Below are 24,480 nucleotides of genomic sequence, written 5' to 3'. Positions count from 1 at the left end.
CTGAAACATGTTAAAGAACACCTAAGTTTTCCATATTACTACAGTTAGTGTGTCATGTGGTGATCCTTTAAGATAGTGCTAAGACCCCATCAGTGACAATCTATATCTTGATTCAAGTTTTTCACGTTACAAGCCACTGTGGACAATTTGTGCCCAGGCTATCTTCATTGATTCCTTTGTACCTACACACAACCACAGTGTAATTGCCTGCATGATTTGGTGCTTCTTGTGGTTGATGTGGTTGACTGACTCATGTGGCAGACATATACCATTATAGCACTTGCTCCCAATAGCATAGACATTAAAATCTACATCATCTGGGAACCAGAGCTGCTAAACACCTCCTTCCTCTGTAATTAATAACTTAATGATGTGTAGACGTATGCTATGACTAGCGAGGATTACCTTATTACCATGTCTTCCTGACAGGTGTTGGTGCATGGTGTTACAGTGACTGCACCAAGAGCCGTGACAACCTGGGTCTGGTCTAGACACCTGGTGTTACAGTGACTGCACCCACAGCTGTGACAATCTGCATCTGGTCTAGACACCTCATGACAAGAGCCGTGACAATCTGGATCTGGTGTAGACACCTGATGTTACAGAGACTGCACCAAGAGCCGTGAGAATCTGAGTCTGATCTAGACACCTGGTGACAAGAGTTGAGACAATATGGGTCTAGTCAAGACATCCGGTGTTACAGTGACTGCACCCTGAGCTGTGACAATCTGGGCCTGGTCTAGAACCCTGGTGTTACAGTAACGACACCCAAGGATGTGACAATCTAGGTCTGGTCTAGACACCTGGTATTACAGAGACTGTACTAAGAGTTGTGACAATCTAGGTCTTGTCTAGACACCCGGTGTCAAGAGCTGAGACTACCGGTGTTACAGTGGCTGCACCCTGAGCTGTGACAATCTGTGCCCAGCCTCGACACCTGGTGTTACAGTAACTACACCCAGGGATGTGACAATCTAGGTCTGGTCTAAGGAAAATCTGAGGAAATCTAGACTTGCTTTATTTATGGCTTTAGCACTGCAGAGAGGGCTTGGCAGTGGGGAAATTAATGTGGTTCAGGGACTGTGAGACAGACTATTGGGAAGTCTGTGGAAGGTTTAGCCTGGAGACTGCTTGCTCCTCCAAGGACTATGTGAAGATGCAACACAATTATGTGGAGGTCAGAAAGCCAGGCTGTGTAATCAGGACTGATAATCTTGTAACACAGTTACAGGAAAATCTAATACCCTCCACATGTTCATTTAACAAATTAAGTATGGAAAATCTAGGTGAATTATGTGGTTTTAATTAGTGAGGTGAAAGTCTATCTACTACACTGTTTATAATCTGTTTGGGATTTTGTTTCCTTTTCCCACCTTTGAATGACCTGAGCACCATTTCTGCCGTCACCACTTGGACAGGACATACATGGTATTCATTCAGATATACACACCACATAAGGATAATACAGCATATTGGTTACACATGCAGGCTTAAACATACGTCAGCCTCGGAAAAAGTGTTTGTTGAAAGAATATTTCTCATAAAAAATTAATGAAATGATATGTGTTACAGTAAGGAAATACAACTAGATTAATATATAGTATTACTGGCTGGCTGTGTTAAGTGGTTCTGAGCATTACACACTCATAATGGCTGTGATATATATCTGGATATATCTGTATCTGTTATTTACATCTGTGTAATAATTATAAGATGTTGTTATCTTGAAAACATATATTACTCAAAGAATTTTTAACACCTAATTCTTTTATATTCCTATAGTTGATATGTCTCTGCATGGAGTGATATGTCAAACTACAGTAATTTGAAAGATGGTTATCTTATATCTTCTGTTAAATTGGAATGCTCATGTATGGAAAGAGTTTTGTCACTTTTATTTTAGTTTTCACTGTGTTGTCATACAATTATGATATGCATAACCATATGCCATGCTCTTTGCATCATGCCGAATAAATCTCCTGGGTGTTTTACACTGCTTCGAAGGAGTGTTTTTGTACCATAAAGTTGTTAATCTTGATCTATCAACTGTAGATGAATATAACATACAGAGAACAGGCTGATGAAAAACTTCATTGTTTAAGCTGCCGGCTTCTATTAACCTGACAACTGTTTGCAGCACAGGCAGCCCAAAACATCAACTTCGATACCACAGAAAAGAGTTATCACATGGAACATCTGACACACTGAAAATCAATTCAGCTCATTGAGAGTCTTTGGATTTTATTATCAAAACTTAAAGAAATCTCTCATCTGACATAGAAAAATAACTTATCACCAAGCTTGCCTATTAAACTAGCACAGAAAACCCATGGACTTGAATGAAGGTTAAACAATGCTTCCTCCAGGACAACATTTAGGACAAGCACTTGCCACTTATACTAATTATACTGCCTCCGTAGTGTAGTGGTTAGAGCGTCCGCCTGGAGAGCAGAAGGTCGGGTTCGATCCCCGACTGCGTCACATCAAAAGACGTTAAAATATGGTACTTGTTGGTCCCTGCCTGGTGCTCGGCATTAATGGGTACAACAAGGACTGGTCGGCTCGGAGTCAGTATAATGTTTCTGAGTGGGGTATTCATGCTTCACTGCGGCATGGTATCTCAGTGGGCTAGCAATATAAAACCAGCTTCAGTCTGGGCTAGTACAAGCAGCCGCACATACACATACACACGCCTGCACGTCGTCATATGAGCGAAATATTCTCAAGTGCGATGATAAACCCAATTTCACCTCACCTCACCTCACTTATACTAATTACTTTTAGTAAGGTAAACTGCTGCTACTGAAACACTTGATATTTGTATTATCTTTCTTTGAGGCTTTTCTGAGTGCTAAATAATATAACTTTGTATTGTTATTATATAGTTAATTTTTAAGCTCCACCACGCAAATTTGAAGACATTTAATGGAGGTAATCTAATCTGTCATAAAATTGTGCATGATGATTAAATTAACTGCAATACTCTAATGACATGTGGATTTTATTTCGCATTTACCATGCATCTGGCTTATTGTACTTTTGTTGTGTTTTGATATGGAATTAACTTGACCAAATTTATCTACATATGTACTATGGGCCAGAGGCCTTGTATACTGAATAAAGAATCTTGAATCTTGAAAAACATTTAGGATTTAGGATTCTATAAGCAAAGTATACAAAACCTCTCCTTCCACCATAAGAAAATCTAAATTTATTCACTTGACTTATGATAGTAAAAGTGATAATATGAATGACCAATTTTTTGGTATTTCAGTACACAGGCCTTCTTGACGTCTCAAGAAGACAAATCAACATAAAGTGTCCACACCTGAAACAGGGAGATTTATACACGAACTCATACTGTGTAACCCCATCACACTTTATGAAATCTGAAAAGTGTATCTTCACGACAAAACTATTGTCAGCATGATCACCTTGCCTATCCACATGGGACAAGCCACACATACATGGTTGTGTTAACTATTAACTACTCAGGGGAAAATGTGAGATTTGAATACCTGACATAAAACACACGCCATATTCTACTGTAACCTCATGTGAAAATATGAATAGACATAGTACATTACGGCGATAAGTTTCAAATTCCAACCAAAATCCAAAAGACCTTATGATGAAAAGAGTTTCATCCAATACCATCAATTTTAAAACAGAAAAAATGCTGCTAAGACATACAACTGCTAGAAAGAGTTCTATATACCAAATAATAAATATTAAATTGAAACAGATAGTTTTCCTCCTTGATTGAAATTTACTGCTGAATAACAAACTTAAGTTTCTTGTACTGAGTGTTTATTGAGGAGATATGATAAGAATCTGATGTAGTTGACCAGGTGAGCTTCAGTAATTAGAGGAACGCCCCTGTAGTTTATCAGCCCACCTCAGTAGGTGTCAGAGGCTTGCAATAAAAGACAAGCTACACGCCCATGGTTCACTGGCAACAATTATCTACTCCATTGCAACAGAACGCCTCTACAACTCGGCCATAAACCATTCACCCCTCATCAGGGCTGTATGTGTATATGCATGGCCCCCACTATGGATATCAATCTAGTTTGATGGCACTTCTATGTTTTACAACAAACAAAATATCTAAATCCAACCTCAAAGGAAGACAGGAGACATATACCAGTGAAGTGACATCAACTTTCCTTCTCAATTATTCTAACAGGTTGTCATGAGTACATAGTACTTATCATGACTGCCTCCAGAGTAGATACACTATCGACTGGTGTTAAGTAGGTCCAGATTTGGTGTATTGTGCTGCATAGGTTGAATCACAATATATACTATGGCACACTGTTATGGAAGAGTTCTATCACAATATATACAGGTACTATGGCACACTGTTTGAGAAGAGTTGTATCACAATATATAACCTATCACACTGTTGTGGAAGAGTTGTATCACAATATATAACCTATCACACTGTTTGAGAAGAGTTGTATCACAATATATAACCTATCACAGTTGTGGAAGAGTTGTATCACAATATATAACCTATCACACAGTTGTGGAAGAGTTGTCTCACAATATATAGCCTATCACACTGTTGTGGAAGAGTTGTATCACAATATATAACCTATCACACTGTTGTGGAAGAGTTGTATCACAATATATAACCTATCACACTGTTTGAGAAGAGTTGTATCACAATATATAACCTATCACACTGTTTGAGAAGAGTTGTATCACAATATATAACCTATCACACAGTTTGAGAAGAGTTGTATCACAATATATAACCTATCACACAGTTGTGGAAGAGTTGTATCACAATATATAACCTATCACACAGTTTGAGAAGAGTTGTATCACAATATATAACCTATCACACAGTTGTGGAAGAGTTGTATCACAATATCACATAAAGAGTATCACAATATATAACCTATCACACAGTTGTGGAAGAGTTGTATCACAATATATAACCTATCACACAGTTGTTGGAAGAGTTGTATCACAATATATAACCTATCACACAGTTGTGGAAGAGTTGTATCACAATATATAACCTATCACACAGTTGTGGAAGAGTTGTATCACAATATATAACCTATCACACAGTTGTGGAAGAGTTGTATCACACAGTTGTGGAAGAGTTGTATCACAATATATAACCTATCACACAGTTGTGGAAAAGTTGTATCACAATATATAACCTATCACACAGTTGTGGAAGAGTTGTATCACAATATATAACCTATCACACAGTTTGAGAAGAGTTGTATCACAATATATAACCTATCACACACAGTTTGTGTTTGTATCACAATATAACCTATCACACAGTTGTGGAAGAGTTGTATCACAATATATAACCTAACACAGTTGTGAAAGAAGAGTTGTATCACAATATATAACCTATCACACAGTTGTGGAAGAGTTGTATCACAATATATAACCTATCACACAGTTGTGGAAGAGTTGTATCACAATATATAACCTATCACACAGTTGTTGTATCACAATATATAACCTATCACACAGTTTGAAGAGTTGTATCACAATATATAACCTATCACACAGTTGTGGAAGAGTTGTATCACAATATATAACCTATCACACAGTTGTGGAAGAGTTGTATCACAATATATAACCTATCACACAGTTGTGGAAGAGTTGTATCACAATATATAACCTATCACACAGTTTGATTGTATCACAATATATAACCTATCACACAGTTGTGGAAGAGTTGTATCACAATATATAACCTATCACACAGTTGTGGAAGAGTTGTATCACAATATATAACCTATCACACTGTTTGAGAAGAGTTGTATCACAATATATAACCTATCACACTGTTTGAGAAGAGTTGTATCACAATATATAACCTATCACACTGTTTGAGAAGAGTTGTATCACAATATATAACCTATCACACTGTTTGAGAAGAGTTGTATCACAATATATAACCTATCACACTGTTTGAGAAGAGTTGTATCACAATATATAACCTATCACACTGTTGTGGAAGAGTTGTATCACAATATATAACCTATCACACTGTTTGAGAAGAGTTGTATCACAATATATAACCTATCACACAGTTGTGGAAGAGTTGTATCACAATATATAACCTATCACACTGTTTGAGAAGAGTTGTATCACAATATATCACCTATCACACTGTTTGAAAAGAGTTGTATCACAATATATAACCTATCACACAGTTGTGGAAGAGTTGTACTAATATCAGCTAAAACATATAGCAAGTGGCCAAGTTAATCATATTCATCAGTTTGTTATAAGTGTGTTTGCAAGTGTACGTGCAGAGTTATATTACAGTATATACCATGAAAAGTTGCATATATAACCTTAACACAGAGAGTAAAAATCACGAGATGCATCACAATAAATACCAGGACACAATGTGTTTGAAGAGGTGTATCAAAAGAATGTAGGAAAGGGAGTCACAGATAAAAATTCACAATAAAATAATATATATACTAGTAATATAATACACACTAGTGGGTTGTAACATGCCTCAAGTGTTATAACAGCCTCTGTTTCTGACATGATAACATAATTAATGAGGTAATTGGGTGGTGAAGGAAGAGACTTGGTAAAAGTATGCTTGTAGCCATGTCCTTTCACATTTGCGTCATGGACTTTATGAAGAGCAACAAATGGGAGAAAGATGAAATACCAACGACCAACACCACCAGTTCCGAGCAACCGTGGTGACATTCCAGAAGAATTTGCATCAACTACCGACAGACAACCATTCCTGATTTATGATTATAATTAAACAAATAATAAACAGTTATTGTGACTTTTTTTCCTGTGACTTTTTTTCCTAGCCAAAATTTGAGAATTTTTCTCCGTGACTTTTTTCCTGTGACTTTCTTTCCGATCACCAATCACACATTTATCACATGTATCACACAATGTGCACGAGGAGTGATATTACACTATATACATTTTGTACCATGAAACATTTGTATATATAATGTTAAAACAGAGAGTAATAAAACATACCATAACACACTGTCTTAAGAATGAGTGAGTATGTTTTACATCGCTTTTAGCAATATTCCAGCAATATCACAGCAGGGGACACCAGAAATGGGCTTCACACATTGTACCCATGTGGGGAATTGAACCTGGGTCTTCAGCATGATGAGTGAGTGCTTTAACCTCTAGGCTACCCCACTGCCGCATGTGTTAAAGCTGTAGCATAATTCATATCATGACACACCTCGTAGAACAAAATGTTTCACAATACAGCATTTTTACTACATGAAACACCCATCACTTAAGATTATTTTCAATTCCAAACCTTTAAGACTCTCACTACTAATTGCCCATAAATGAGAGTAGACCAGGCAATGTGGACCCACCAGCTGACAACTCTGGTGGTCTCACTTACAGGTCATCATCATCTCACAGCAATAGGTTCACTCCCCTATAACAGATATATGCATGAGCATTATGGGGGAAATACAACATGGGGTCTGCTTGTTGCTTCCACTGATCCATGTTGTTGGACTGGAAGACTCAACATGGGAGGACAAAATGTTAATGGAGGTTATTCTTGGGCCATGGTGATATTCCTGGCATATGGGTTGTGCACATGATGCAAGGATCTCAGTGGAATATCAAGGATGTTATTGGAGCCTGAATGATAGGAACCTACACAATCATCCAGTATGTGCTGGTCTTGACCTTTCTTTAACTCCCGTTTCACCTCCAGACCAGATATTTATTTAGCTTTCTGTGTCATAGATCTTTCTTTTAAAAAAGACAATTCCATTTCAAACTTGAAATATTGTCTTTATATAGAATGTAAATACACCTTGTTCTGTTTGTATTTCCAATTCTTTTCAGTGGGATAATTTGGACTCCAGTAACCTTGCTTTTTTCACACCATCCAATTTCCACCTCCTGTAATCCATAAAACAAGCAGTGAGAAAAGTTTCCAGACTCATTTTATTTTCCCATAAAGAAGGAATGTCCACCATGACTGACTGAGTTTGGTTTTACGCCGCTTTTAGCAATATTCCAGCAACATCACGGCGGGGAACACCAGAAATGGGCTTCACACATTGTACCCATGTGGGGATTCGAACCCGGGTCTTTGGCGTGACGAGCCAACGCTTTAACCATTAGGCTACCCCACCGCCCCTCCACCATGAAGTGTCCATAGAACCTGATGAAGTGTCCATAGAACCTGATGAAGATATTTATCACTCTAACCCCACACAGAGGCTGCAATCACGCTGGGACACATTGAGAGTACTTTTATGGCTCGCCCTATCCAATGTCAGCATGTAAAATTCCCTATCTGCTCCAATATACACACACTGACATACATTACTGAACAGTTGACTAAAGGCCATAGAGCACCAAATGGTCTCTGCACTGACCAAAGTGATTGACAGGATTTTATGCCAATTTTACCAACCACATGGCAAAAACAGAAGTGTCAAAAGAACCAAATGCTAACATAAAGCTGTCATCACCTTGAGACCCTGACTGAACTGATATGCTTCAAGTCAAGAACAGACAACCAGCAACTGAGCATGGAGTGGCACCATAAAAGATTTCATTGCATGCGTGGTAGTGTACAGTATTTGCAGCAGAACAGCATCTGCAAAACATACCTGTAAGGTAGGTTCATCGGCAGGTGAAACTCATCTTTCGCTAGTCCTACATGCAGACTGGAATATATGTCTTTCTTCACCCAACTTAATTTGATACAGAAAGGCAACTCAAGCCAGCACTATTGATATCTGCATAAAGTCAGTGAGTTTAGTTTTACGATGCTTTCATCAATATTCTAGCAATATCACAGCAGGGGACATCAGAAAAGGGCTTCACACATTGCACCTAATTAAGTGAGGAATCGAACCCGGGTCTTCAGCGTGACGAGCGAACGCTTTAACCACTTGGCTACCCCGACGCCCACCCCCCATCTGCATAAAGAACAATCAAATTTAAAGCCGAAAAATGTATTCTCCTTGTCAGCCTAATATTTCTCAAACCGATTGCTGTATATAGCAGTGGTCATTCCATGTTCCATGCGTTCCCACTCCATTTAAAACATTTTGAAGTTGAACATTTGGATTCACCGATTTTTCTATCATGGAATCGAAATCAAACTTTTGGTTTCCAAATTCAAGATTTATCTGTTATAATAATAGTTGAGTGGGCAAAAAAACTCACTTACTCACAAACAGAACCAATGTGAAAATGTGTGTCACATGAGACTGGGCCTGAACAGGAGGCCATTGACAGGGCTGTAGTATCTGGTGAGTAACATAAACACTCCTGGCCCATCTGTATCTCAGAGTGACAGCAGCCCAGCACAGCACCTTGGCACCTTCTGAAGCCTACAGTGGCCACATTGTGTCTGTGTCAACCCATCAGCCTTGCTCCAAGGCTGTATTGAATGCTGAGCCCATGGTTATTAAGTAATTATATCCCTCGAAGAGGCAAGTCTAGATAAACGGATGGTACAGACCCCTGTCTGTTTATTATTTTGTCGAAATTATCATTTAACTATTAATTTTTACCTTAGAGATTTGTGCAAGTCTATCAACACATCAGCTCTGACCTCAAACACACTAGCACATATATTCCTAGAGCTTGTACATCCCCTAAACAGACCCCAAACAGACCCCAAACAGACTCTGAGGAACATTGAGATCACTTTACCGCATCCCTACAAGACAGGAAGTTAAGGAATAGGGATTTACAGGAAGTGCAGTTCATGAAATGTTTTAGGGAGGAAACGTAGATGTGGAAATGATTTGTGTCTACTCATATTACAAAGGTAACATATTGCTTTTAATAAATAAAAGGGTTGCTTGTCATTGCAAAAAAGACTTACGATATATGATGGGAGATTGATGTCAGTGAGGTGACAATTGCCAACAGGTGACGGAAGGTCTTGATAGACTAACAGCATACTTTAAAATATCTCAAAGTCCTAAGTAATATACTTGGAAAAGGTCAATGCCAACTTCTTCAGCATGATTCAACCAACTACATGGATTTAAAAATATTTTTCATAGCGACAAATTTGTTTGTAAGTCAGTAGGTGAGAAGAGATGTTTTTCGTGGTGGGGTCGGCATATGTGCTGTAAAAACATGGCCATATGGCGAATACAGCCTCAAGAGAATGTGCAACGACACAGATATCACACAGCGTGAGATACGGAAAAATCAACATTCACAGCATCAGCATACTGAAAACAGCACCAGGAAACAGACGAAAACATCCTCAACAGACTGCCAAACACACCCTTAGCAAACAACTCAGAGCAGCCCCCAAAACAGGAAAGCACAGTCCCATAAAACAAGCCCAGCCCCTTTGACAATCACAGCCTCAACAAACAATCACATCCCTTATAACAAACAACCATAGCCCCAACAATCACAACCCCAAAACAAATGAGAGCCCCCTAAAATATGACAATCACAGCCCCTTAAAACTGACAATCACACCCCGTTCACCCAAAACAGTCAATCACAGCTCCAGCAAACAATCACAGCCCTTGCACACAGACAACCACAAAGCCAATAACAATCACTACCCCTTAAAACAGACAACCACAGCTCCAGCAAACAGACAATCACCTTCCCTTAAAACAGACAACCACAGTACCAGCAAACAGACAATCACCATCCCTTCAAACAGTCAACCGCCGCACCAGCAAACAGACAATCACCATCCCTTAAAACAGACAACCACAGTACCAGCAAACAGACAATCACCATCCCTTAAAACAGACAACCACAGCTCCAGCAAACAGACAATCACCATCCCTTAAAACAGACAACCACAGCTCCAGCAAACAGACAATCACCATCCCTTAAAACAGACAACCACAGCACCAGCAAACAGACAATCACCAACCCTTAAAACAGTCAACCACAGCACCAGCAAACAGAAACTCACCATCCCATAAAACAGTCAACCGCAGCACCAGCAAACAGACAATCACCATCCCTTAAAACAGTCAACCACAGCTCCAGCAAACAGAAACTCACCATCCCTTAAAACAGACAACCACAGCTCCAGCAAACAGACAATCACCATCCCTTAAAACAGACAGCCACAGCACCAGCAAACAGAAACTCACCATCCCTTAAAACAGTCAACCACAGCTCCAGCAAACAGACAATCACCATCCCTTAAAACAGACAACCACAGCACCAGCAAACAGACAATCACCATCCCTTAAAACAGACAACCACAGCACCAGCAAACAGACAATCACCATCCCTTAAAACAGTCAACCACAGCACCAGCAAACAGACAATCACCTTCCCTTAAAACAGTCAACCGCAGCACCAGCAAACAGGCAATCACCATCCCTTAAAACAGACAACCACAGCACCAGCAAACAGACAATCGCCATCCCTTGAAACATTCAACCACAGCACCAGCAAACAGACAATCACCATCCCATAAAACAGACAACCACAGCACCAGCAAACAGACAATCACCATCCCTTAAAACAGTCAACCACAGCACCAGCAAACAGACAATCACCATCCCATAAAACAGACAACCACAGCACCAGCAAACAGACAATCACCATCCCATAAAACAGTCAACCGCAGCACCAGCAAACAGACAATCACGTTCCCTTAAAACAGTCAACCACAGCTCCAGCAAACAGACAATCACCATCCCTTAAAACAGACAACCACAGCACCAGCAAACAGACAATCACCATCCCTTAAAACAGACAAACCACAGCACCAGCAAACAGACAATCACCATCCCTTTAAACAGACAACCACAGCACCAGCAAACAGACAATCACAATCCCTTAAAACAGACAACCACAGCACCAGCAAACAGACAATCACCATCCCTTAAAACAGTCAACCACAGCACCTGCAAACAAACAATCACCTTCCCTTAAAATAGTCAACCACAGCACCAGCAAACAGACAATCACCATCCCTTAAAACAGACAACCACAGCACCAGCAAACAGACAATCACCATCCCTTAAAACAGTCAACCACAGCACCAGCAAACAGACAATCACCATCCCTTAAAACAGACAACCACAGCACCAGCAAACAGACAATCACCATCCCTTTAAACAGACAACCACAGCACCAGCAAACAGACAATCACCATCCCTTAAAACAGTCAACCACAGCACCAGCAAACAGACAATCACCATCCCTTAAAACAGTCAACCATAGTACCAGCAAACAGACAATCACCATCCCCTAAAACAGACAACCACAGCACCAGCAAACAGACAATCACAATCCCTTAAAACAGTCAACCACAGCACCAGCAAACAGACAATCACCATCCCTTAAAACAGACAACCACACCCCAGCAGAATACATTCAGTATGGAGAGGTCGGATATCTTCAATGAGGGGTGTTACCTGTTGGATTATGGTAACTGATCAATGTTGGCCTTTCCACCCACACTATCACCACTGTCACAGTTCTGCATCCACAAGGCTCCCTTCCCCTCCCCAGGCCATAGGTCACACAAGACAACAACAGAGATCAAGTCTTTAATTTGGAATTGATGTACGATAAACATGTGCAGTGTGCTGGTAGCAAATGTCAAATGTGTTACAATCCCTTGTCAGGGCAGACTGCCCTGTTCATGGCTTCTCTATCGAGCATAATGGATTATCTGTATCAGTAGAATTAATCAGAATAAAACTATTGATTGCCAAGTCCAAATTACCTGCTATGACCATCATTACTCATTATTGTTAACAGATTCCAGATGGCATCATATTAAATCTGAAATTAAAGTGGTTTAAGAAACAAATACAAATCATTATATAAAAATAATATCAATATTCTTTATTTGATGTTCTGTATCGCCAACAGTCAGGTTTCAGTTACAATATGTCAGCTTGTAAATAATCAACCAGACAAGCCTGTGATTAATATATTAGTGCTGCCACATACAACTGGTGTACAATAATGTACAAGTCTACCCAGACACTGAACCTGACCATCCTGATCCATTTGGACCTTCCATATGATGAAAGAAGTGAATTAATAAGGTTTTACTCCACTTTAAGCAATTTTCTTGCAATATCATGATGGGACATCCAAAATGAGTTTTACACATTAAACACATTGTACCCAATCAAACACTTTAACCACTGGGCTACCCCACACCCTGATAAGCAAAGGTTAGAGACCATTCTTAATTTATGGCTAGGGGGATGATGATTCTTATGGAGAAGCATGTACAATGTGAATGACCCCCCCTAAAATTTATGTACAAAGTAAGTGACCAACCCTGCCTGCCATGTACAAAATCAGTGACACACCCCTCCCCTTCCCATAATTTCTAAGCATAATTTTTTAATATTTCCATGTACAAAACTGCTGAACCCCACCCCCACCCCACTCTCCCTGCCTCTTCAGAACAAAATGGGTGACCCCCTAAAAAATCATCATCACCCCTAGCCATAAATTATGAACGGTCCCTGAAGGACCTTATTTTAGGTAACTGAGAATGTCTGCACTCACTGAGAACCGTTGGATCAATGGTATCAGTTGAAAGATATGGGTGTCCTAGTGATGTTTCCATGTCAGAAATTTCATAAATTTAAAAGCTGATAATTTACTACAATAACTCAGAATCAACAAAACTCAATACTTGAATATTAGCAAAGTAAAGAAAACTGCATCAAAATATTTCTTAAAGAAAACTTTACAAAACCAAATATCTTGATAATCTTTGAAAAGGTGTATCCACAATTACAGTAAAATCTTCACACACAATTTGTGAGTCAAACTGAACATTCATAAAGGCATATTTGCTTATAGTTCACTGGGCTGTGACAAGGCATAATCCTTTTCTATGGATACATTATTAAAATGCTTGATAGGGTAACCTAGAAGGACAGCGGTATTTTGAAAGGTGTCATTTATGATTCCACTTCCACTGTTCCACCTGAGATTCCTCCTGACACCTGACTGTTCCCCTCGCAACCCTCATACAAATACCCCTCATGGCACACAAACCCCATCACTTTCAAGACCTGTTACCAAGGCCATAATTTTGACCAGCAATCCTGAAATGTCTCTGCAGGCACTAAAACTACTTGAAAACATGCCTGACCCGCTGAGATTGGTGTAGCAACAAGAAGACATCCATGTGAGATTACTTGCGATGGCCTGAAGCTGGACACGTGGTTCACCTTATGATACTAATGAGATCCACAACAACTGTATCCAGTGAGGGGGAAGGTCATGGGTCAGCCATAGACTGGACCACACTGACCAGCAGGATATATATACACCATGTGTCCATGAGTGCAAGGTTGATATGGGATTTACTGACTGAGGACATGGGTGATATGTGGTATATCAACTGATATGGTCAATACTGGGTCAATACACTAAATGCATGGTCAATACTGGGTCCATCAACTGAATGTATGGTCAATACTGGGTCCATCGACTGACTCCATGGTCCACTCCTACACTGTCTCTCATGATATGTCTCTTCATAAGCATGACCGAGAACAAGAATGTATATTTCCCATGTCTCAGTGTCAGATAGCTCACACTGAGACCTCATTCCTACCATCCCAGCAGGGCCGTCAATAAACATCAATGTTCTTATACACTCTCCCTCCCATGTCTGCCCTGTTAACAAACGCATCTCAAACAGCCAAATACTAAAAAGTAAGAAATGTGGTGCTTTAGTTTTTAACTCATCACTAGTAACATCTGAGCATGCCACTGTACAATCACTTCCAACAATTATGCTACAAAACACTTTGCTTCCTTACAGTGTTGTTTTCTTCAACTAGTCGCCACCCAAGACTGTGTACTTCTGTATTGTAACACATCTTTGTGAGAAATAATAACATGATAATCCTTATTAAGCATGCACATTTCATTATGTAAAACAGTCAGCAAATGGCTACATCGATGTGAGAAAATTCTAATGACGTCATTGCTGTCACAAGCCTCCCATCATCAGATTACTTAGAAAACACTTACGCGTTATTTCTTTTATCACTTAACTACAAAAAATCTAACATATTCAACATGAGGGCTGGTGTGGCTATTTTGCAGGGCCCCTACTGAGGAGACAGATAATCAAATTGCCATTCAGCGATCTGCGATGTTAGCAGGCAATGTCAGACTGGTCTAACCGAGCCTGAGACAGCGACACATCACTACAATAGCATGGTGCATCACAAACCATAGGAACAGATGGCTTACACAGCCCGATCAGACAGCACTAGTACTGGAGCACTGCCAGGCTCCATGAAGGTAATACCAGCAACATTACATAACCTTAACAATGCCTGTCTGCACACTGGAATATCAACTCTAAGAATTGCTTGGTACTGGTTTCTTGGATGTGGAATAAATGCTAAGTTATTTGGGATAAATATAGGTACATTCTGCCCCAAAGTCTATAAAAATAAAAGAGATACTACTGCAGCTGTGATAGTCTGTCAAACAGACCCCGAAAAAAATATATCCATGAAAGCCAAGTCTAGAATATGTGGCAAGTCTAGTCTGAAAATGAAGAAATTCTCTGGGCACCTTTTCATTATTTGTTATGATTATTTTAGGAACAGTTTTTTTCTGTAAAATATGTTCTTTTCAGAGACTAGGTGTTAGTCTACAGCTGGGATAACTGCCAGCATAAAATTTATATCTTGATTGGATATAATCAGTACTCTACATTGATATGAAACATTTCTTCAGTTACTCCAGGAAAATGTGTCCGCTTGTTGCACAGACAAGAAACCCTACTTTGTGCACATTTCTTACATTTTACTAATGTTTGTTTTTGTGATGAACCTTAAATCAACCATAAAAATGTTTAACTTCCTGTCTCTTAACTTAATTGTTGTATTCAATAAAAAATATAAATAAAAAAAATACAAAAAAAATTGTTGATAGATATTCAGTGTATTCAATTATGAAATCGTGGACAATGATAGATGTATCACATGATTATATATGTAGTATCAGATGTAAAAATACATCCTTGCATCTTCAGGCCCATATACATCCTGCAACAAACATCTTCAGGCCCATATACATCCTGCAACAAACATCTTCAGGCCCATATACATCCTGCAACAAACATCTTCAGGGCCCATATACATCCTGCAACAAACATCTTCAGGCCCTTCATACATCCTGCAACAAACATCTTCAGGCCCATATACATCCTGCAACAAACATCTTCAGGCCCATACACATCCTGCAACAAACATCTTCAGGCCCTCATACATCCTGCAACAAACATCTTCAGGCCCATATACATCCTGCAACAAACATCTTCAGGCCCATATACATCCTGCAACAAACATCTTCAGGCCCATATATACATCCTGCAACAAACATCTTCAGGCCCATATACATCCTGCAACAAACATCTTCAGGCCCATATACATCCTGCAACAAACATCTTCAGGCCCTCATACATCCTGCAACAAACATCTTCAGGCCCATATATACATCCTGCAACAAACATCTTCAGGCCCTCATACATCCTGCAACAAACATCTTCAGGCCCTCATACATCCTGCAACAAACATCTTCAGGCCCATATACATCCTGCAACAAACATCTTCAGGCCCATATACATCCTGCAACAAACATCTTCAGGCCCATATACATCCTGCAACAAACATCTTCAGGCCCATATACATCCTGCAACAAACATCCAAGGACATCATCATCCAATATTCATAGCCACATGTCAACAGGATGTGGATCAAACAAACTGGTAGTGACAAATTAAGAGTCCACACTATTGAATCATACATATCATAGTAAACATGGTATGACAAATTAAGAGTCCACACTATTGAATCATACTAGTAGTGCATTTGGATGTTTTGTATTGAACTCAAGATGTCACGAAGTTGTTTCTCTGCTCCCATGACATCTTTGAGTTCAATACAAAACATCCAAATGCACTAGTATGACAATCTATATTTATTATATGCCCTTGTGTCTTCCATTAATCTGTTACATACATATGACCCTTGAAGGTCCGGGTTAGAATGAACCTTTAGTAACCCATGCTTGTTGTAAAGGCTTAATAACGGGATCTGGTGGTCAGGCTCGCTGGCTTGGTTGACACATGTCATCGGCTCCCAATTGCCCAGGTCGATGCTCATGCTCTTGATCACTGGATTGTCTGGTCCAGACTCGATTATTTACAGACTGCCACCATATAGCTGGAATATTGCTGAGTGCGGCATAAAACTAAACTCACTCACTCACTCAATACGGAATGTGGTCAAATTCCGTATTGCACCAGTGTATTACTATCCTAAGTTTACATGGGTATATAATAAAGGTGTCAACAGTACATCTCCACTGTTACTATAGTAACATCTCATCTCTGAAATGAACATATTTTACAGAAAAACAGTTTGTAAATTATAATCACAAACCATACTGAACAGTAGTCAGACACTTTCTTCAGTTTCAGAAACTGTGGTAATCTAGACTTCCCACATATTCTAGACTTGCATGGGATTTCTTGAATACACTGTTACCTACATACCTATATCATGACATATACACTGTGATGAATGGCTACAGGTGCTATGAGGCACTCAGGTAATCACAGGGGTAATCTCCACTGTGTATCTACCGATATGAATATTACGGACTATCACAGTGATGACACTCTGGACAATTACAACTCTACCTATAAATTGGGTGCTTGATGTTCCACTACCGACTATTACAGTAGTGACACTATGGACTGCCTCCTTCCTTGTAAACAGGTGCTTGTGTGATGTTCCTATACAGGTGATACACAGGTGGTGATACTACAGGTGTAAATACGTTATCTCCACTGTGTACCTACCAGTACACACAGTACTGACTATTACAGTAGTGACACTATGGACTACCTCCTTCCTTGTAAACAGGTGCTTGTGTGATGTTCCTATACAGGTGATACATAGGTGGTGATACTACAGGTGTAAATACGTTATCTCCACTGTGTACCTACCAGTACACACAGTACTGACTATTACAGTAGTGACACTATGGACTGCCTCCTTCCTTGTAAACAGGTGCTTGTGTGATGTTCCTATACAGGTGATACATAGGTGGTGATACTACAGGTGTAAATACGTTATCTCCACTGTGTACCTACCAGTACATACAGTACTGACTATTACAGTAGTGACCCTATGGACTGCCTCCTTCCTTGTAAACAGGTGCTTGGGTGATGTTCCTATACAGGTGTAACGAGGCACACAGGTAATCACATTACAGGTGAAAACTTGTACACATACATTAGTCCTCCTACATACTACAGACAAACAATCAGTGTGTGATTGTTACACACATTACTGTAGCATTATTATCAGCTAAGGAGAATCTTATCACAGCTTATCCACAGATCCTAAAGGAACTTTCTCATCAGATGGGTCATGCAGACCAGTCACTGAATGCATGACGCTACCATCTACACCATTAAGTTACGAAGAAAACATGACACTGCCATCTACACCATTAAGGTACGAAGAAAACATGACACTACCATCTACACCATTTAGGTACGAAGAAAACATGACGCTACCATCTACACCATTAAGTTACAAAGAAAACATGACGCTACCATCTACATCATTAAGTTATGAAGAAAACATGACACTACCATCTACACCATTAAGTTATGAAGAAAACATGACGCTACCATCTACACCATTAAGTTACGAAGACAACATGACGCTACCATCTACACCATTAAGTTACGAAGAAAACATGACGCAAACCATCTACACCATTAAGTTACAAAGAAAAACATGACACTACCATCTACACCATTAAGTTACGAAGAAAACATGACGCTACCATCTACACCATTAAGTTACTGAAGAAAACATGACGCTACCATCTACATCATTAAGTTACAAAGAAAACATGATACTACCATCTACACCATTAAGTTATGAAGAAAACATGACGCTACCATCTACACCATTAAGTTACGAAGAAAACATGACGCTACCATCTACACCATTAAGTTACAAAGAAAACATGACGCTACCATCTACACCATTAAGTTACTGAAGAAAACATGGCTACCATCTACACCATTAAGTTACGAAGAAAACATGACGCTACCATCTACACCATTAAGTTACAAAGAAAACATGACACTACCATCTACACCATTAAGTTACGAAGAAAACATGACGCTACCATCTACACCATTAAGTTACAAAGAAAACATGACGCTACCATCTACATCATTAAGTTACAAAGAAAACATGATACTACCATCTACACCATTAAGTTATGAAGAAAACATGACGCTACCATCATCTACACCATTAAGAAAACATGGCTACCATCTACACCATTAAGTTACAAAAAATGACGCTACCATCTACACCATTAAGTTATGAAGAAAACATGGCGCTACCATCTACACCATTAAGTTCTGAAGAAAACATGACGCTACCATCTACACCATTAAGTTATGAAGAAAACATGACGCTACCATCTACACCATTAAGTTACTGAAAACATGACGACCATCTACACATTAAGATGAAGAAAACATGACTACCATCTACATCATTAAGTTATGAAGAAAACATGATAAACTACCATCTACACCATTAAGTTATGAAGAAAACATGACGCTACCATCTACACCATTAAGTTATGAAGAAAACATGACGCTACCATCTACACCATTAAGTTATGAAGAAAACATGACGCTACCATCTACACCATTAAGTTACAAAGAAAACATGACGCTACCATCTACACCATTAAGTTACTAAAAAAACATGACGCTACCATCTACACCATTAAGTTACGAAGAAAACATGACGCTACCATCTACACCATTAAGTTACGAAGAAAACATGACTCTACCATCTACACCATTAAGTGATGAAGAAAACATGACGCTACCATCTACACCATTAAGTGATGAAGAAAACATGACGCTACCATCTACACCATTAAGTTATGAAGAAAACATGACGCTACCATCTACACCATTAAGTTACAAAGAAAACATGACGCTACCATCTACACCATTAAGTTACTAAAAAAACATGACACTACCATCTACACCATTAAGTTACGAAGAAAACATGACGCTACCATCTACACCATTAAGTTAAGAAAAAATCATGATGAAGAAACACATTAAGGATGAAGAAAACATGACGCTACCATCTACACCATTAAGTTACGAAGAAAACATGACGCTACCATCTACACCATTAAGTTATGAAGAAAACATGACACTACCATCTACACCATTAAGTTACGAAGAAAACATGACGCTACCATCTACACCATTAAGTTATGAAGAAAACATGACGCTACCATCTACACCATTAAGTTACGAAGAAAACATGACGCTACCATCTACACCATTAAGGTACGAAGAAATCATGACGCTACCATCTACACCATTAAGGTACAAGAAATCATGACGCTACCATCTACACCATTAAGTTATGAAGAAAACATGACGCTACCATCTACATCATTAAGTTACGAAGAAAACATAACACTACCATCTACACCATTAAGTTACGAAGAAAACATGACGCTACCATCTACACCATTAAGTTACGAAGAAAACATGACGCTACCATCTACATCATTAAGTTATGAAGAAAACATGACGCTACCATCTACAACATTAAGTAACAAAGTAAACATGACGCTACCATCTACACCATTAAGGTACAATGAAAACACTGACACCTAATCCCTAAAAAAATCAAATTTGATACAAACAAATGATTCCATATAAATTGAAAAGGAGCCCCTGAACCTGAGGAAAATGTAGTTTCTTCTATAATGTATTTGCAGTCAGGGCTGGGTGGAAGGGGAAATAATATGGTTAAGGGAGTGTGCAGCAGACTACAGCCTGAGCAACACTGACAAGAAAGCTGAAATCCTTACAGAGGTTGAAGCACAGCAGAATGACATCACAATATTGTTCATGTGTTCATTGTTTCCATCATAAGAGAAGATATCAGATAATATTACCTATATTATCCCGATTACTGTCCTTGAATTGTCTCTAAAATCTGTTTCCAGCACAAACCACACATCTGGCCCTATTATCTAGTCCATAACGTCAACTTACTCCCTGTTTCTAGAATAACAGACAACACATCAGGCCCGATTTTCTAATTTATCCTGTCTATTCATCCTCCATTTCTAACACAACAGAAGACATTTCAGGCGCTATTATCTAGTCAATCTACAATCTGTTTATTCCCTGTCTCTGGATTAGTAGACAATATCAGTCAGTATTGCCTAATTATATCCTTCATGGGCACAACAGACGACATCAGCATGCATCTAACCTGTTTCTATCATAACAAATACCAATCAGCGTTATCTACTCCTGTTCTGCTCTGGTACAATGTATGACAAGACAATCTTTTTCCTGTTCCCTCAATAAAAACTAACTTCTAAAAACAAATACCTGCTTGGGACTGGACCGTTTCATTGCTCTCGCACAGACATAAATCACATACTTTTTTCAAAGGCAAGGAACAGAAAGATACTGGCCATTATATCTTCACCTTTGTGGAACAAATAATTACTTTGTGAATTATGGCGATCAGAGAAAGTCTCTAGATGCTGCCAGATATGCCATGATTAAGTGGCAGTGTGTACACATTCCTCAGCAGGGTTACACTCCAGGAAACAAAAGTTGTGGCCGAGAATGGTTATCAAATCAAACTGTGAATGCTTCAAAGACATCAAGGGATATGTATATAGACAAGATGAAGGACTGAGGAACAAGCTGTAACACAATGTTGCACATCACCACTATCTTCGGGACAAGGGATGCTCCTATTCTTTATATACAACCCCACTGTTGTATCACAAAGTTGCATGTCATCATTATCCCTGGAGCCAGGAATGCTAGTATTCTTTTTATACAACTTCTGTCGAGATAAAAAAAATTATATTTCCCTGATACACAATTTTTTTCTTATATGCTAGTGTACAATTAAGTAGAATGACATATCTGATTATTGCTATCAATGTTGAATAGCATAATGTATACAGTATACAGTATACACCTTACCAGTTAAGGTCAATACTATTTCATGTGCTGGCTCACGAATTCATTAACCACTGTATTTTGTGTTTACATTTCTATTCGCTGATCATAACAAAAATAATGATGCATGGTAATTAACGGGTATCTAATTACTAGTTATTAAAGAGTTTTTAATTTCTTAATCCCCTGCCTCTCTTTACAACACTGAAGCAAGTTCAGTTTATGATTTACACCAGGGGAATGGGTTAACATATCTGTCAATATTTACCTATAACACTGATATCAGCATCAGCAATATTGACTTTGACCCAAGAATCACTAATTCAAAGAAAAATAATGGCTAGATTTTTTTTTCAGTTTAATATAAGAGAAACCACATTAATGCTGAGAAATTAATCCTTGTATTGCTATATTTTATCATTTCCAAAATGTATTAAAAACAGTAACTAAAAACTGTGAAAATATAAAAGTCATTACTTAATTACCAGGGCTGAGGAGTGCAGCAGTAACGAGATGATGTACTCGTGTAAGATGTTATCACCCATCCTGCAGCTAGAGAACCTTACCAGGTGTATTACAGCCTACCTACCTCATGCTCTGGCATTTTCCATCATTTACACAAGGAATTAAAATTCTGTTCTTTATCAGATAAAATGCTTACACGCCAGCAACACCTTGCTATATACGTACATTACATACTATATACCATGACGCCAAATGAGATAATAGACAATAGTTGATACACGTATTAAAGTATAGCCTATGACATCAGTCAACAGAACAAGTACAGACAAATTAATGTAAAGTACAGTCAGTATTCTACAGTTGCAATACATTATTTAGAAAATAAAAATGTATTTACTCACTCACCTGTATTGTCCTACTACACAAGGTAATTAACCATATGATACCTGTCAGCTACCAGATGTTCAACACACCACATCACTCATCATATGTTTAGTATTACACCCACTACAATCACAACACCAACAGCCCTGGAGGAATGTGTGATAGCATCTACCTGTGTAATGATTTACTGCCTGGACTCCCCCTAATTCCTCCTCCACCTGGCAGGATGTCACAGGTGAGCAACTGTGGTCAGAGTCTGTATGACAGTTACAGCGTACACATGCAGCCTCCCTCGCTCTCCACAATGCTCTCATAACCCAGTCCGCTCATCTGTACTCACCCAATTATCTTAGACAGCTCCAAGAGGTCACTGAAGCCATCAAGGAACTGTTAATTCCTCCGGCTGACTGACTGTCAACTCACAGACTATGGTCACTTGGTTACCTGACCGGCAAGGTTACGGTCAGTCATGAGATCATGAATTATAACACTGGTGTATAAAAGCTCCTACAGCACTAGAGGGCAATCATCTGTTTGGCTGCTACACACTCGCTACGTGAGTAAACACTCTCTACTTGCATAGGCACACTGTTATTGCCTCTCTTTGGAGCCAAGCTAACGGTTTTCCCATATCAAACCCGAGAGAGGTTGGCTTGCTGCTTACCACCGCTGCCACAGTGTGAAGACAGAAGCTCAGCTCCTCCAATACTATGAGAGGCTATCCTCTCTGTTACCTCCGCTGCTGATGCTTTCATCAATGAAGTTAGTTGTGTGTACGTCAGTGAACTGAGCTGATCTCGGCGCTATAGGTTGCTGGGAGCCTCACTAGGGGTTTACCTTCAATGATAGACCTTGCTTCCAATGTAAGATTGTAGTCTCTAGGCTAAGATTTGGCAGCTAAAGCTTTTATAGAATTTTTACTGTGAATTTTCTCACCCTCAGTGTGGCGTCTTGGAAAGTGAAAGAAATTGATTTTGAAAGGTCAGGATTACTGAGAATCCCCACACTAATGTATTTGGACATCTTTTTTGAATATCAGTTTCATTTCTTGAATAGTAATGTGACAAGAAAAAGATGATAGAAATATTTCATCCAAAAAATGTGTTTCTGAATTTTGAAAGAGAAATAGGATACACACTCGATTTGGACATATAAAGAAACCTGAGTATGTAACACGGCATTGCAACCTTAATTCAACACTAAAATATATGCGCATAAATTTGATTTATAATGATGTATACTGTCCATTAAAAATGCCCAATTAACCCACTAATTAATTGCTATAACACAAGGTGTGATGTTGTTGCACATCTGAACTGTATCCTGCACCGAAGTGTCCGCCCTTCAAGCCATATGATTTACGGCGCACGTGACACCAAGTGAGACACCATCAGCATCCATCTCTACAGTGCTGAAAGGCTGGATTACCTACCCTGGAGCAGGAAGGATAGTCTGTCATACAGACCCTGAAGCAAATATAGCCAAGAAAGCCCACACAAGTCTAGAAAATGTGGCAAGTCTAGATTTCCACAGCTTTTGAAAATGAAGAAAGTCTCAGGGCTCCTTTTCGTTATATTCTGGGT

At 39.1% G+C, this 24,480-nt stretch overlaps 1 long non-coding RNA gene across 1 annotated transcript in view; it reads right to left on the bottom strand.

Moving 5' to 3' along the window:
* The window catches only part of LOC124286287, a 58,222-nt gene extending 34,669 nt beyond the window's left edge, over positions 1-23,553 (bottom strand). The window contains exon 1 of the long non-coding RNA XR_006901001.1: positions 23,238-23,553. This is a non-coding gene — a long non-coding RNA (uncharacterized LOC124286287). The remainder of the gene's footprint in view (positions 1-23,237) is intronic.
* Between the last annotated feature and the right edge of the window lie 927 nt (positions 23,554-24,480).

This window comes from Haliotis rubra, unplaced genomic scaffold (assembly GCF_003918875.1).
Source record: "Haliotis rubra isolate DU_JTF1 unplaced genomic scaffold, ASM391887v1 Scf38, whole genome shotgun sequence".
Classification (NCBI taxonomy): domain Eukaryota; kingdom Metazoa; phylum Mollusca; class Gastropoda; order Lepetellida; family Haliotidae; genus Haliotis; species Haliotis rubra.
Note: the sequence above shows the minus strand (reverse complement) of the source record. Positions and strands in the feature narration are given on the sequence as shown.